The sequence below is a fragment of the Podarcis muralis genome, chromosome 4 (assembly GCF_964188315.1).
Source record: "Podarcis muralis chromosome 4, rPodMur119.hap1.1, whole genome shotgun sequence".
NCBI classification, from domain to species: Eukaryota; Metazoa; Chordata; class Lepidosauria; order Squamata; family Lacertidae; genus Podarcis; species Podarcis muralis.
The window spans coordinates 8,815,715-8,827,501 of NC_135658.1; the positions used below are offsets into that span (position 1 = coordinate 8,815,715).

Here is an 11,787-nt window from a genome sequence, read left to right on the forward strand (position 1 = left end):
ACCTTGCTGCAGCTAGAATACAGTAGCTAGACTGGGGACAGGGAACGGCCACAAAGCCCATATAACACCGGTCCTGAAAGACCTGCATTGGCTCCCAGTACGTTCCAAGCACAATTCAAAGTGTTGGTGCTGACCTTGAAAGCCCTAAATGGCCTAGGCCAAGTAGACCTGAAGGAGCATCTCCACCCCCATCGTTCAGCCCAGACACTGAGGTCCAGCTCCAAGGGCCTTCTGGCGGTTCCCTCCCTGCGAGAAGGGAGGTTACAGGGAACCAGGCAGAGGGCCTTCTTGGTGGTGGCACCCGCCCTGTGGAATGCCCTCCCATCAGTTGTCAATGAAATAAACAACTATCTGATGTTTAGAAGACATCTGAAGGCAGCCCTGCTTAGGGAAGTTTTTTAATGACTGATGTTTTAATGTATTTTTAATCTTTTGTTGGTAGCCGCCTAGAGTGGCTGGGGAAACCCAGCCAGATGGGCAGGGTATAAATTTATTATTATTATTATTATTATTATTATTAGCAGAGACAAACAACAAAGGCCCGTATAGTCAAAGCTTACATACAAAGTGATGTATGTAAGTGAGAGCTGGACCATACAGAAGGCTGATCGCCGAAGAATGGATGCTTTTGACTTCTGGTGCTGGAGGAGACTCTTGAGAGTCCCATGGACTGCAAGAAGATCAAACCTCTCCATCCTGAAGGAAATCAGCCCTGAGTGCTCACTGGAAGGACAAATCCTGAAGCTGAGCTCCAATACTTTAGCCACCTCATGAGAAGAGAATACTCCCTGGAAAAGACCCTGATGTTGGGAAAGATGGAGGGCACAAGGAGAAGGGGACGACGGAGGACGAGATGGCGGGACAGTGTTCTTGAAGCTACCAGCATGAGTTTGACCAAAACGTGGGAGGCAGTGGAAGACAGGAGTGCCTGGCGTGCTCTGGTCCATGGGGTCACGAAGAGTCGGACACGACTAAACGACTAAAAAACAACAACAATTATTATTATTATTCTCTGTCTGTACCCTTGGCTCTGTGATCATCTGGATTCCCTGACCTCTGGACTGTCAGACTTAATATGCGAATTCTGATCTCAGGCTAGTGTTCGTCGGAGATTCCTAGCCCCTGCTCGCTCGACAACAGGACTCGGACGGGGTATTGACACACGCGAGCTCTCAACCCAGTCTCTTTTACAGAACGTATGAACATGGGAAGAGACCAGTGCATACGAAACTTCAGTATGCAAATCTGTACCGAAGAAGAAAAAGAGCTCTGTAACTGGATCACCCATCTATCCCAGAATCCTGTTCTCACAGTGGCCACCCCTTGTTTGCAATGACAGGGAAGCAGTTTGTGGGGAGAGGGGTCTGGAAGAATAGTGGGGTGCTGCCCCTCCACCTTCATTACTGCCCCACACCCCAGCCAGGCATTGCAGCCAAAAGCCCAGGCGTGCTTCTGTGCAGATACAGCAAACAAACTCGCTCCGATGGTGAACTATTTGTGTTGACGTCCTGCTAAACGGAACATTTTGTTCAGGTTGTTCTCCCCCCCCCCCCCCAGGGGTCGTCCCCTCAGTCTCTGGGTATCGGAAGGATTTCTGCCAGCTCAGCTTGCCAGATCATTCTCTCGGGGGTCAGTTCACACATGGCTCCCCGCCACTTGAGTTGTCACAGTTTGGTTGCTGGGCCTTGAGCCTTTTTCAGATGGTTTTAGGGTGAAATGCCTTTGGGCGGCAGGAACTGGCATCAGGATGGCAGGCTTCCTGTCTCACCCCCAAAAAATATATAAGTGATGAAAAGATTGAATTGTTTTTAACTATTTTTATTTTGTATTTTTTCTTTTTTCTTTTTCATTTTGTAACATTGTAAAAACCTTAATACACACACACACACACACACACACACACAGTGGTACCTTGGTTCTCAAACGCCTTGGTACTCAAACAACTTGGAACCCAAACACTGCAAACACGGAAGTAAGTGTTCCAGTTTGCGAACTTTTTTTGGAAGCCAAACGTGCTCCGTTTTGAGTGTTACACTTCTGATTTGAGTGCCACGCTTCCATTTTGAGTGTTATGCTGAGGTCTGTTACGCTGAGGTTTTTGCTATTTATTTTTGCGTTTTCGTTTTTGCAGCTCTTTTTGTTTTGTTTTTGTGACTGTGTGGAACCCAGTTCAGCTACTGATTGTTTGGTTGTGTGACTGCAGTACATTGTTTATTGCTTTCATTTTATGGATCAATGGTCTCGCTGGATTGTAAAATCCATGTTAAATTGCTGCTTTAGGGGCTGTTTTTAAAAGTCTGGAACGGATTAATCCGTTTTGCATTACTTTCTATGGGAAAGCTTGCCTTGGTTTTGGAACGCTTTGGTTTTGGAACGGACTTCCGGAACGGATTAAGTTTGAGAACCAAGGTACCACTGTATGCACATTCACTGCAAATTGCGTGAAGCCCCCCCTCCCCCACATCTGAGGTCTCCTCCAGAAAACCTGTTTTTTGAGCATTAATGATCATAGAATCCCAGTAGATACACTACACCCACAGCATTCCCCTGATCTACATAGCTGTCAACTTTTTCCTTTTTTTAAGGGAAATTCCCTTATTCCGAATAGGATTCCTCGCAAGAAAAGGGAAAAGTTGACAGCTGTGCTGATCCACCAAACTTGTAACTCTGCTAAAAAAAGAGAGAGATGAGGTTTGTCGGGCATGACTTGCTTTTGAGAAATCCATGCTGGTTCTTAGTTGATAACGATAATCCCACATCCTTGCCTAGAGCGAAGACACCTTTCTGATTCTGAGTTGGGTCCCGTGACTTAACTGGAGCCTATGCATTTGTGAACGGAAAGCAAGATTTTAATTCTGTGCCGTTGAGAAAGGGCAGCCACCCCCCAACTCACCCGCTGTCAGGAGATTGTCCTACACTCGAGTAGGACCCTGGCAGAGACCCCCAACTGGCATGTTCTCTCCCTCCTGGTCTTTTGTTCGGGAGCTTCAAAAGCTTTCTTCTGCCCGAACATCACAGCGACCGATGCCCACTGACACTGGCACACTTAGGGATCCACAGAGTCTTCGCAGCTTGCGTAACAGACCTCAGCAACTCAGCATTTTGGCTAATCTACTTTGTTTACATATAAACACACATGGAGCACTGCAACATGGCTCCCTCTCTCTCTAGCATCAGACAGCAAAGAGAAAAAGGACAAAGGACAATAGTCCCACTTCACGGAACACAGTAACACAAACATCCTGTCTCCGTCACTTCCCACTCTGTGGAGTCAAAACATCCACCGCCATGTGATAGACAAAAATCCCATGACTGCAATCATGGAGCAGGAATTCTAACACCCTCCTTGCCTAGGGAAGAGGAGCAATGAATGTCTTCTCTTTCTTGATCTCTCCCTCTCTCTTCTGCGCAGTCTGGCCAGGCTGAGAGAGGAACTATTAAGCCTTCCTCATCCTGGCACAGCAACCTCAAGGGGAAACAGTTAGGGAGGAAGATGGCATCAACGGAAATTAGCTTAGCGTGGAATTAGTGGTGGGGTTATATAATGGGAAGTGGAGTTGCATTTCCGTTGATTTCTAGCCTGTTCCAGTCTGAAGACTAGGACAGGCATCTCTGTCTATCTATCATCTATCTATCTATCATCTATCTATCATCTATCTATATCTATCTATCATCTATCTATCTATATTTATCATCTATCTATCTATATCTATCATCTATCTATCATCTATCTATCATCTATCTATCTATCTATCTATCTATCTATCTATCTATCTATCATCTATCAATCTATATCATCTATCTATCTATCTATCTATCTATCTATCTATCTATCTATCTATCTATCATCTATCTAATCTATCTATTTATCTATCTATCATCTATCTATCTATATTTATCATCTATCTATCTATCTAATCTATCATCTATCTATCTATATTTATCATCTATCTATCTATCTATATCTATCTATCTATCATCTATCTATCTATCTATCTATCTATCTATCTATCATCTATCTATCATCTATCTATCTATCTATCTATCTATCTATCTATCTATCTATCTATCATCTATCTATCTATCTATCATCTATCTATCTATCTATCTATCTATCTATCTATCTATCTATCATCATCTACAGTGGTACCTCGCAAGACGAATGCCTCGCAAGACAAAAAACTCGCTAGACGAAAGGGTTTTTTGTTTTTTGAGCTGCTTCGCAAGACGATTTTCCCTATGGGCTTGCTTCGCAAGACGAAAACGTCTTGCAAGTTTGTTTCCTTTTTCTTAACACCGTTAATACAGTTGCGACTTGAATTCGAGGAGCAACTCATAGAATGCAGTGTGGTAGCCTTTTTTGAGGTTTTTAAAGACTTTGGTGATTTTTGAAGCTTTTCCAAAACTTTCCCGACACCGTGCTTCGCAAGACGAAAAAAATCGCAAGACGACAAAACTCGTGGAATGAATTAATTTCGTCTTGCGAGGCACCACTGTATCTATCATCTATCCAGTGTGCTATTTTTCTATACATATAAAAAAAGAGGTGCCGGATCGCACCATGAACCATACAATTGGAAGGGACCTTGAGGATCATCTAGTCCAACCACCCGAAATGCAGGAACCTTTTGCCCAACGTGGGGCTCGAACCCACAGCCCAGAGATTCAGAGCCTCAGCGCTACGAGCGATGTCTACCAACTATGTCTATCCCAGCTCTTCAATGTGTAATTCTCTGGATTTTGCAGAAGGTCCCAGGTCCAATTGTCCAACCAGAAACAAGAGAAATGAACATTATATGAGTGATTATAACATGCAGAAATGTACTATGTTATTGAGGATCGCTTGCGAAATATGAGTATTGGGAGAAACGGAACGCCTCCCTTATTCTTTTATAATAGCAATGGCGCCCACCTGAGAGGTACTAGAATTGAGTTCCGGCTGGGGGGAAAGCCCTGTTTATCTATCTAAGTATCCATCTTTCCTATTGGGCGTTGCGCCAGGGCGCTGGCCTCTCAGGGACACCCCAGTGAGTGGGGGAGCTGTGCGGCTTTGCCAGCGGCCTCCCCTTTCCCTGCAGGCCTGCCAGCTGTGCCCCGCCAACCATATGGCCGGCGGGCATGCAGCTTGCCTCCCAAGCCCCCACGGGAGTAGGGTGGTCCCCACAGAGGCTTGGGGAAAGGTCAACAAGTCTGGGAAAAGGGGGGATCTTCGAACCATGGCAGCGGATATGCTTAAGATGGCCCTCTATGTATCTATTTACAGTCGTACCTCAGAAGCCAAACGCCTTGGGAGTCAAATGTTTTGGTTCCCGAACACTGCAAATCCGGAAGTGAGTGTTCCAGTTTGCAAACATTCTTTGGAAGCCAAACGTCCGACGCTGATTCCGCGGTTTCCGGTTGCGTGCAGGAAGCTCCTGCAGCCAATCAGAAGCCACGCCTTGGTTGTTGAATGTTTTCGGAAGGCGTCCGGACGTCAGGAACAGATTCCGTTCAACAACCAAGGTACGACTGTATCTATCTATCCCTTTACCCTAAGGTTCCAGGGCAGGTTATGGTAAAACAAGTACAGTGGTACCTCAGGTTAAGAACTTAATTCGTTCTGGAGGTCCGTTCTTAACCTGAAACTGTTTTTAACCTGAGGTACCACTTTAGCTAATGGGGCCTCCTGCTGCCACCGCGCCGCCACCGTGCAATTTCTGTTCTCTTGCTGAAGCAAAGTTCTTAACCTGAGGTACTATTTCTGGGTTACCGGAGTCTGTAACCTGAAGCGTCTGTAACCCGAGGTACCACTGTACAATATTAAAAAACAACTAAAAACAACTTACATACATTAAAATCAGGTGAGTCCCAAAAATGTAGACCTTTAGTGTCAAAAGCCAGGTGTGTCTTCAGCATCCTCCGAAAGCTGTACAATGAAGGTGCCCAGGGCCCCTTCGTGGGGAGGGAGTTCTACTGCTTAGGGGCCACAGAGAAGACTACCACCGCTTTGGGCCTCTGAGGGCGGGGGGACTACCAAGAGGGCCCCCTTGGCTGATCTTGGCACCCGACAGGGTCTGTAGCGAAGCATGGCAAGCATTGCACATTGAAAGCCATGCTGCTACCTGGTGGATTGGGGTCATTAGGGCCAATGGGGCATTGCCCCACTAACCTCAGTCTGCCCTCTCGGACGCTGTGCTCCTATAAGCAGCTGAAGTGTGAGAGCCAGTGTGGTGTAGTGGTTAAGAGCGGTAGTCACGTAATCTGGGTAACCGGGTTCGCGTCTCCGCTCCTCCACCTGCAGCTGCTGGGTGACCTTGGGCTAGTCACATTTCTTTGAAGTCTCTCAGCCCCACTCACCTCACAGAGTGTTTGTTGTGGGGGAGGAAGGGAAAGGAGAATGTGAGCCGCTTTGAGACTCCTTAAAAGGGAGTGAAAGGCGGGATATCAAATCCAAACTCTTCTTCTTCTTCTTCTGAAGTGTGTCTTGCTTCAGGTTACGATGCTGCTGGTTGCCAAAGGGGCAAAGTCCCTTTCAAGCTGGGGCTGCCCAGAGCTGCTTAGAGAGCCAAGGGACCAGGAGAGGAGCATTTTGGGTGCAAAGGTCTCCCCCGCTTTGCAACATCTACACAACACTGTTATTACGACTCACGTGTTACTGGACTGGACTGGGAAAGGATTTCAGGACTGACACAGGTGGGAGATGTGGTCCAAAATATCACCATGTGGGTGAAGGCTTTTGTGTGGCCTGTGGCTTGAATCCCATCAGATTCAGGCAGTGCTGAAATAGGCAGGTAAAGGTAAGGTAAGGGACCGCTGGATGGTTAAGTCCAGTCAAAGGCATCTATGGGGTTGTGGCGCTCATCTCGCTTTCAGGCCGAGGGAGCCAGTGTTTGTCCGCAGACAGCTTTCCGGGTCATGTGGCCAGCAGAACCAAACCGCTTCTGGCACAACGGGACACTGTGATGGAAACCAGAGCGCACAGAAATGCCATTTACCTTCCCACCACAACGGTACCTATTTATCTACTTGCACCGGTGTGCTTTCGAACTGCTAGGTTGGCAGGAGCTGGGACAGAGCAACAGGAGCTCACTCCTTTGCGGGGATTCGAACCACCAACCTTCCGATCGGCAAGCCCAAGAGGCTCAGTGGTTTAGATCACAGCGCCACCCTACCAAATAGGCAGAGTAGGTACTGACCTATGGGCCCCATGTCCTTTAGGGGTCCCGTGGCAACCAATCGAAGTAATATTGCCTTGATCTTGAAAGATCAAACAAAAAAAATGTATTAGCGGATCATTTGCGAGGGGCGTCCCAAGATTTCAACTGCCTAGGGGCCTCCAGAGGGGTTAATCCAGCACTGACTGCAGGGCCAGGAAAGAATTTAAAGGGGAGTGGGTGGGATTAGGACAGGCATGGCCGTGTGCCCTGCTGGGGGCACTGGAGGCCCCAACAGCTGCCCCCAAATGCCAGGCGTTTGTGCCAGCTCCGGTCGTATCTGAGCAACAGCCAGCGCATTTTCGAACAGTGAAAGAACATGGGGTTCACTTGCCGAAGCAACGCCCCAGCTGGGGACTATATTTTGCAAAACTGGGCATACTAATAGTTTGGCCACCAAGGAGGCACTCTGTTTCCCTGAATGTGTTTACCTCCTGAAACATCCACCACTCTGGCAACGCCAGCTCCTTATCACTTTGGAGTTTATAATAATAATAATAATAAATTTTTATTTATACCCCTCCCTCCCCAGCCAGAGCCGGGCTCAGGGCGGCTAACACCAGTAAAATTACAGTAAAAACATAATAGGGGGGGGGGGAACAATTTAAAATACAGGTTAAAATGCAATTTAAAATGCAGCCCCATTTTAAAAGTAGCCCATAGATCAAAACCATAAGGGGAGGGAAATATAAGAGTCAGACTGAGTCTAAGCCAAAGGCCAGGTGGAACAGCTCTGTCTTGCAGGCCCTGCAGAAAGATGTCAAGTCTCGCAGGGCCCTGGTCTCTTGTGACAGAGCGTTCCACCAAGTCGGGGCCAGTACTGAAAAGGCCCTGGCACTAGTTGAGACCAATCTAACCACCTTGCGACTTGGGACCTCCAAAGTGTTGTCATTTGTGGACCTTAAGGTCCTCCACGGGGCATACCAGGAGAGGCGGTCCCGTAGGTACGTGGGTCCTAGGCAAGAAGTGATTTCAGTTCCTGCGGGTATCCTCGTTTCTATGCAAACGCTCCCCTCGCCCGCACCGCAAACAAATTAAGAGATTGACAGCGCCGTGACAACTCCAAGCAAATTCACGTCTCACAAGAACAAAACCAGGTTTCGCTTCAATGATAAAACAAATGAAAGGATAAGGTTAGGGGGGTTAAGCCAGCGTTTCCAAAGCAAGGGGTGTTTTCGTGTTTGTGTGTTGGTGTGTTCTATGGAGTCATCTGATCCTTCCTTTCATCCTTCTATGAAAGCAAGCAAAGTAACTACGGTATTTTCTGTGCGTATAACAATGAGGATGAGGTTTGTTCCCAGTCCTGTCGCTAACACGCCACCTGTGCCTATTTTGATTGCCCACTGGGCGTTAAGACTCGCTCGAAACTGGATCGGATCATTTTGCAAGCACAGAGCCAATTGTTTTTGACATTCCAAAACACAATTGTGCTTTAAATACAAGGGAAGCTGCATTGAAAAGGAGCCAGGCTGCTGCTCCACCTAGCTCAGCATTGTCTACCCAGACTGGCAGAGGTTATCCAGGGTTTCATGGGCAAGGGGCCTCACCCTGCCCTACCTGGAAATTTTAGAAGCTAGATGCTGCTGTCTGGCATCGATAGCAGCCTGTGTTTCTCGTGGCTTTCTGGGAAGCAGGGAAACGTGCGCTTAATAGTTCAAGTTGTGCTTCCAGCGCATGCTACGAGGGAATTAAAGGAGGCTTGCTCCAATTGAACACCTTGCAGTACATTAAGTAAATAAGAGCTTAGCTCGAATTCCTTCTGTCTGATGCAGGATGCAGAAACTACTAATTTGCGGAGACGTCTATGTGCAGGTTGTGACAAACCTGTGAGAGAACGAGTCATCCTGTAATTTATTTATTTGTTTGATAAAATTTATACATCCCACAACTGTAAAACAAAAACAGAAGACCCTCAAAGCCTTAACCAACCTGGTGCCCTTCAGATGTTTTGTGCAGGCTGAGGCTGATGGGAGTTGTAGTCCCAAACTTCTGGAGAGCACTGAGTTGGCAAAGCCTAGAGGGGCTGTGTGTTGTGTGTTTGATGGACTGCTGCACATAGCTGTCAAGCGTCCCTTATTTGGCGGGACAGTCCCTTATCCCAGCGCCATGTCCCACTGCTGTCCCTTATTGATGATGTCTCTTAAATAAGCTACTGAAGGTAATGGGGCCCTTTCTATGTCCAGCTGTCCTTTGTCAACAACAAATTGTTGCTGTTTTTTTGTGTTGAATATATGCTATATGGTAATTTATGGACCTAATAGGTATCTAAAGCCATTTGCACGCAACAAAATATGTATTTATCAAAGTAATTGCTGATCCCTTATTTTGGCTGCTGATCCCTTATTTTCGAGGCTGCTGGTCCCTTATTTTCAAATCTGTAAGTTGACAGCTACGCTGCTGCAATATTATTTCCATGTCTGAATCTTCATCCTTAGAGCCATGGGTGTTCCCAGGAATTTTGGGAGGGTGGGGAAACCAAATTCTGAAAGTGAGGAGTAAGCTAGCTTTTCACACACGCAAATGATCATAACAGTGTCAGTATATTTTGCTTCAAATCTCAGGCTCACAAATACTAGGAAGTTTTTTGTTTCATGAAAGCTGGGGATCTGGGGAATTGGGGTTCATCCAGTAATTCCCAGACCTCCTGCAAACTATGGGTGTCCATGCCACTTGATCACGTCAGGTGATATATTTTAAACTCTCAGCCTGGACAAAAAATCCCAATACAGTAAAAAGAATAAACAACAGCTCCTCGCAAACCCAAACACCCTGAGCTGAACAGGGAGGTAGCATAAAAGAAATCGCAATATATTCTTCCTAAATGTGTTTTTCCAAGGTCTGCCTGTGTCCTCACAGTTGCTCCACAGAGATTAGTAAAGGATTTGATTTGACTCATCAAATAGTTAACAGTTGAATAACTTTTTGCTCAGATTTATTAATGGCCGGATCCTTCCAAGTAACGTCCACCCACACCTCTGCTTCCTAGCTCACCCGCACTTAACAACCAATACAACACTGGAGTCAGAAGCACTGGGTTCAAATGTTGGTCAGATATGAAGCCTCGCAGGTTGTAGTGAGTGGGGAATACAATGGTGTCACAACCCCCCTTGCAAGAACCTAATGCCAGAGTTTATTCATGCTTCCTCAAAAGGAAGCAGCCAAAAACCTTTTTTAAAAAAAAAACCAAACCACACTTGTACATCATAAATAAACCATGAATCATCATGAAATAAATCACGTTATCGTGCAAAATGTGACCTATGTTGCAATTACTCAAAAGGCTTTTTCTAAACCTGTTCATATACCACTTTGAACCCCCAAGGGCTGATTGCCTGAGCTTATTTTTAAAAAAGAATTTTTAAAAATGGCCTTTTAATTGTGTGTTTTTTAAGACTTCAAGGCTGCAAACTGATCTAGGTGTTGGGTCCCATCTCCCTAGCAGGTCACAACCTATTTAAAACCGGCGGTTGACAAAACAGGAACCTAAAAATAGCGCAAGAGGGAGCGATCTACATCCCAGGGGGATTCAGTTATCACAAACCTGGGGGGAAAGAGAAGGAAAAGACCCAGATAGGATCAAAGGGAACACTTATGTGTGAGGAGGGTGGAAGTTTTCATGGAGTGCCTGACCTCTGGAACTCCTCGCTACTGGAGTGTGTCAGAGACGTTTTCCGCGCGCATTTCCGCAACCTGCGAACACACCCACCCCAAACTTACAGTTTCTGCTTTTTTCCGGGGAGAATCTCACGATGCCGGGTCTCTTTGCTTTTCCATGCTCAGTTCCTTTGCCTGATAAAAGCAGGAGGAGGAGGAATCGCCGGGAAATACAACATCCCACCCTCCTCTACCCGCCTCTCCTTGGCTGGCTTCTATCTCTCTCGCGCGCGCTCTTGCGCTCGTTTCTTTCCAACACTTCGCTTGTTTCTGTCTCGGTTTGCAAAAGAGACGCAGGCAGCAAAGCAGAGTGGAGGCAGAGAGGCGTGCCTGGGACTGCGAACTGGCCTGCCCAGACTGGCCCCTGGGTGGGGGAAGAGGAGAGAAGAGGCTGCCCTGCCTCTCTCTCTCTCTCTTCCTCTCTCTCTCTCTCTCTCTCTCTCTCTCTCTGGGCAAAGATGACTAGGAATGCAAGCTGCTGCGCTCTCAAGTCAGATTGGCAAAGGCGCGCGCTGCAAACGCGACACCCAGTTGCCGCCAGCTGTCAGAGCAGAGGCGAACAGCTCGGGGTCAAAAGCCTAAGCCTTCGTAGGAAACAAGCCGGATTTCCCAGCCCATATTTCACTTCCCACCCCCAGCAACCCAGGAATCTTCTTTCTACAGAGATTCAGAACTTCGGTCCACTTTAGCGCAGCGTTGTCTGTTGGCATCAGTGGCGCTCAAACTTATTTTCCCCTCCCTCCAGGCCACCATTTCAGAATAAAAATAAATAAATGCATGTTTAATCAGAAAAAAGTCGTTGTGAACCTGTGTCAAAGACTTTTTGCGTAAAAAAAGAAAATGGAACCTTTACATCTGGATTTGAGGACTGAAGATGTTTGTTTCAATAAAGTGGCTCTGTGGGTTATTATATTGGATTGGTCTGGAGACCCCAGGGGTC

The 11,787-nt window shown here is 46.7% G+C and overlaps 1 protein-coding gene across 1 annotated transcript in view; it reads right to left on the reverse strand.

Moving 5' to 3' along the window:
- The window catches only part of P2RY2 (purinergic receptor P2Y2), a 50,445-nt gene extending 39,185 nt beyond the window's left edge, over window positions 1-11,260 (reverse strand). The window contains exon 1 of the mRNA XM_028725869.2: window positions 10,911-11,260. The gene's annotated coding sequence lies outside the window, so the exon portion shown is untranslated. The remainder of the gene's footprint in view (window positions 1-10,910) is intronic.
- Window positions 11,261-11,787: the final 527 nt, after the last annotated feature.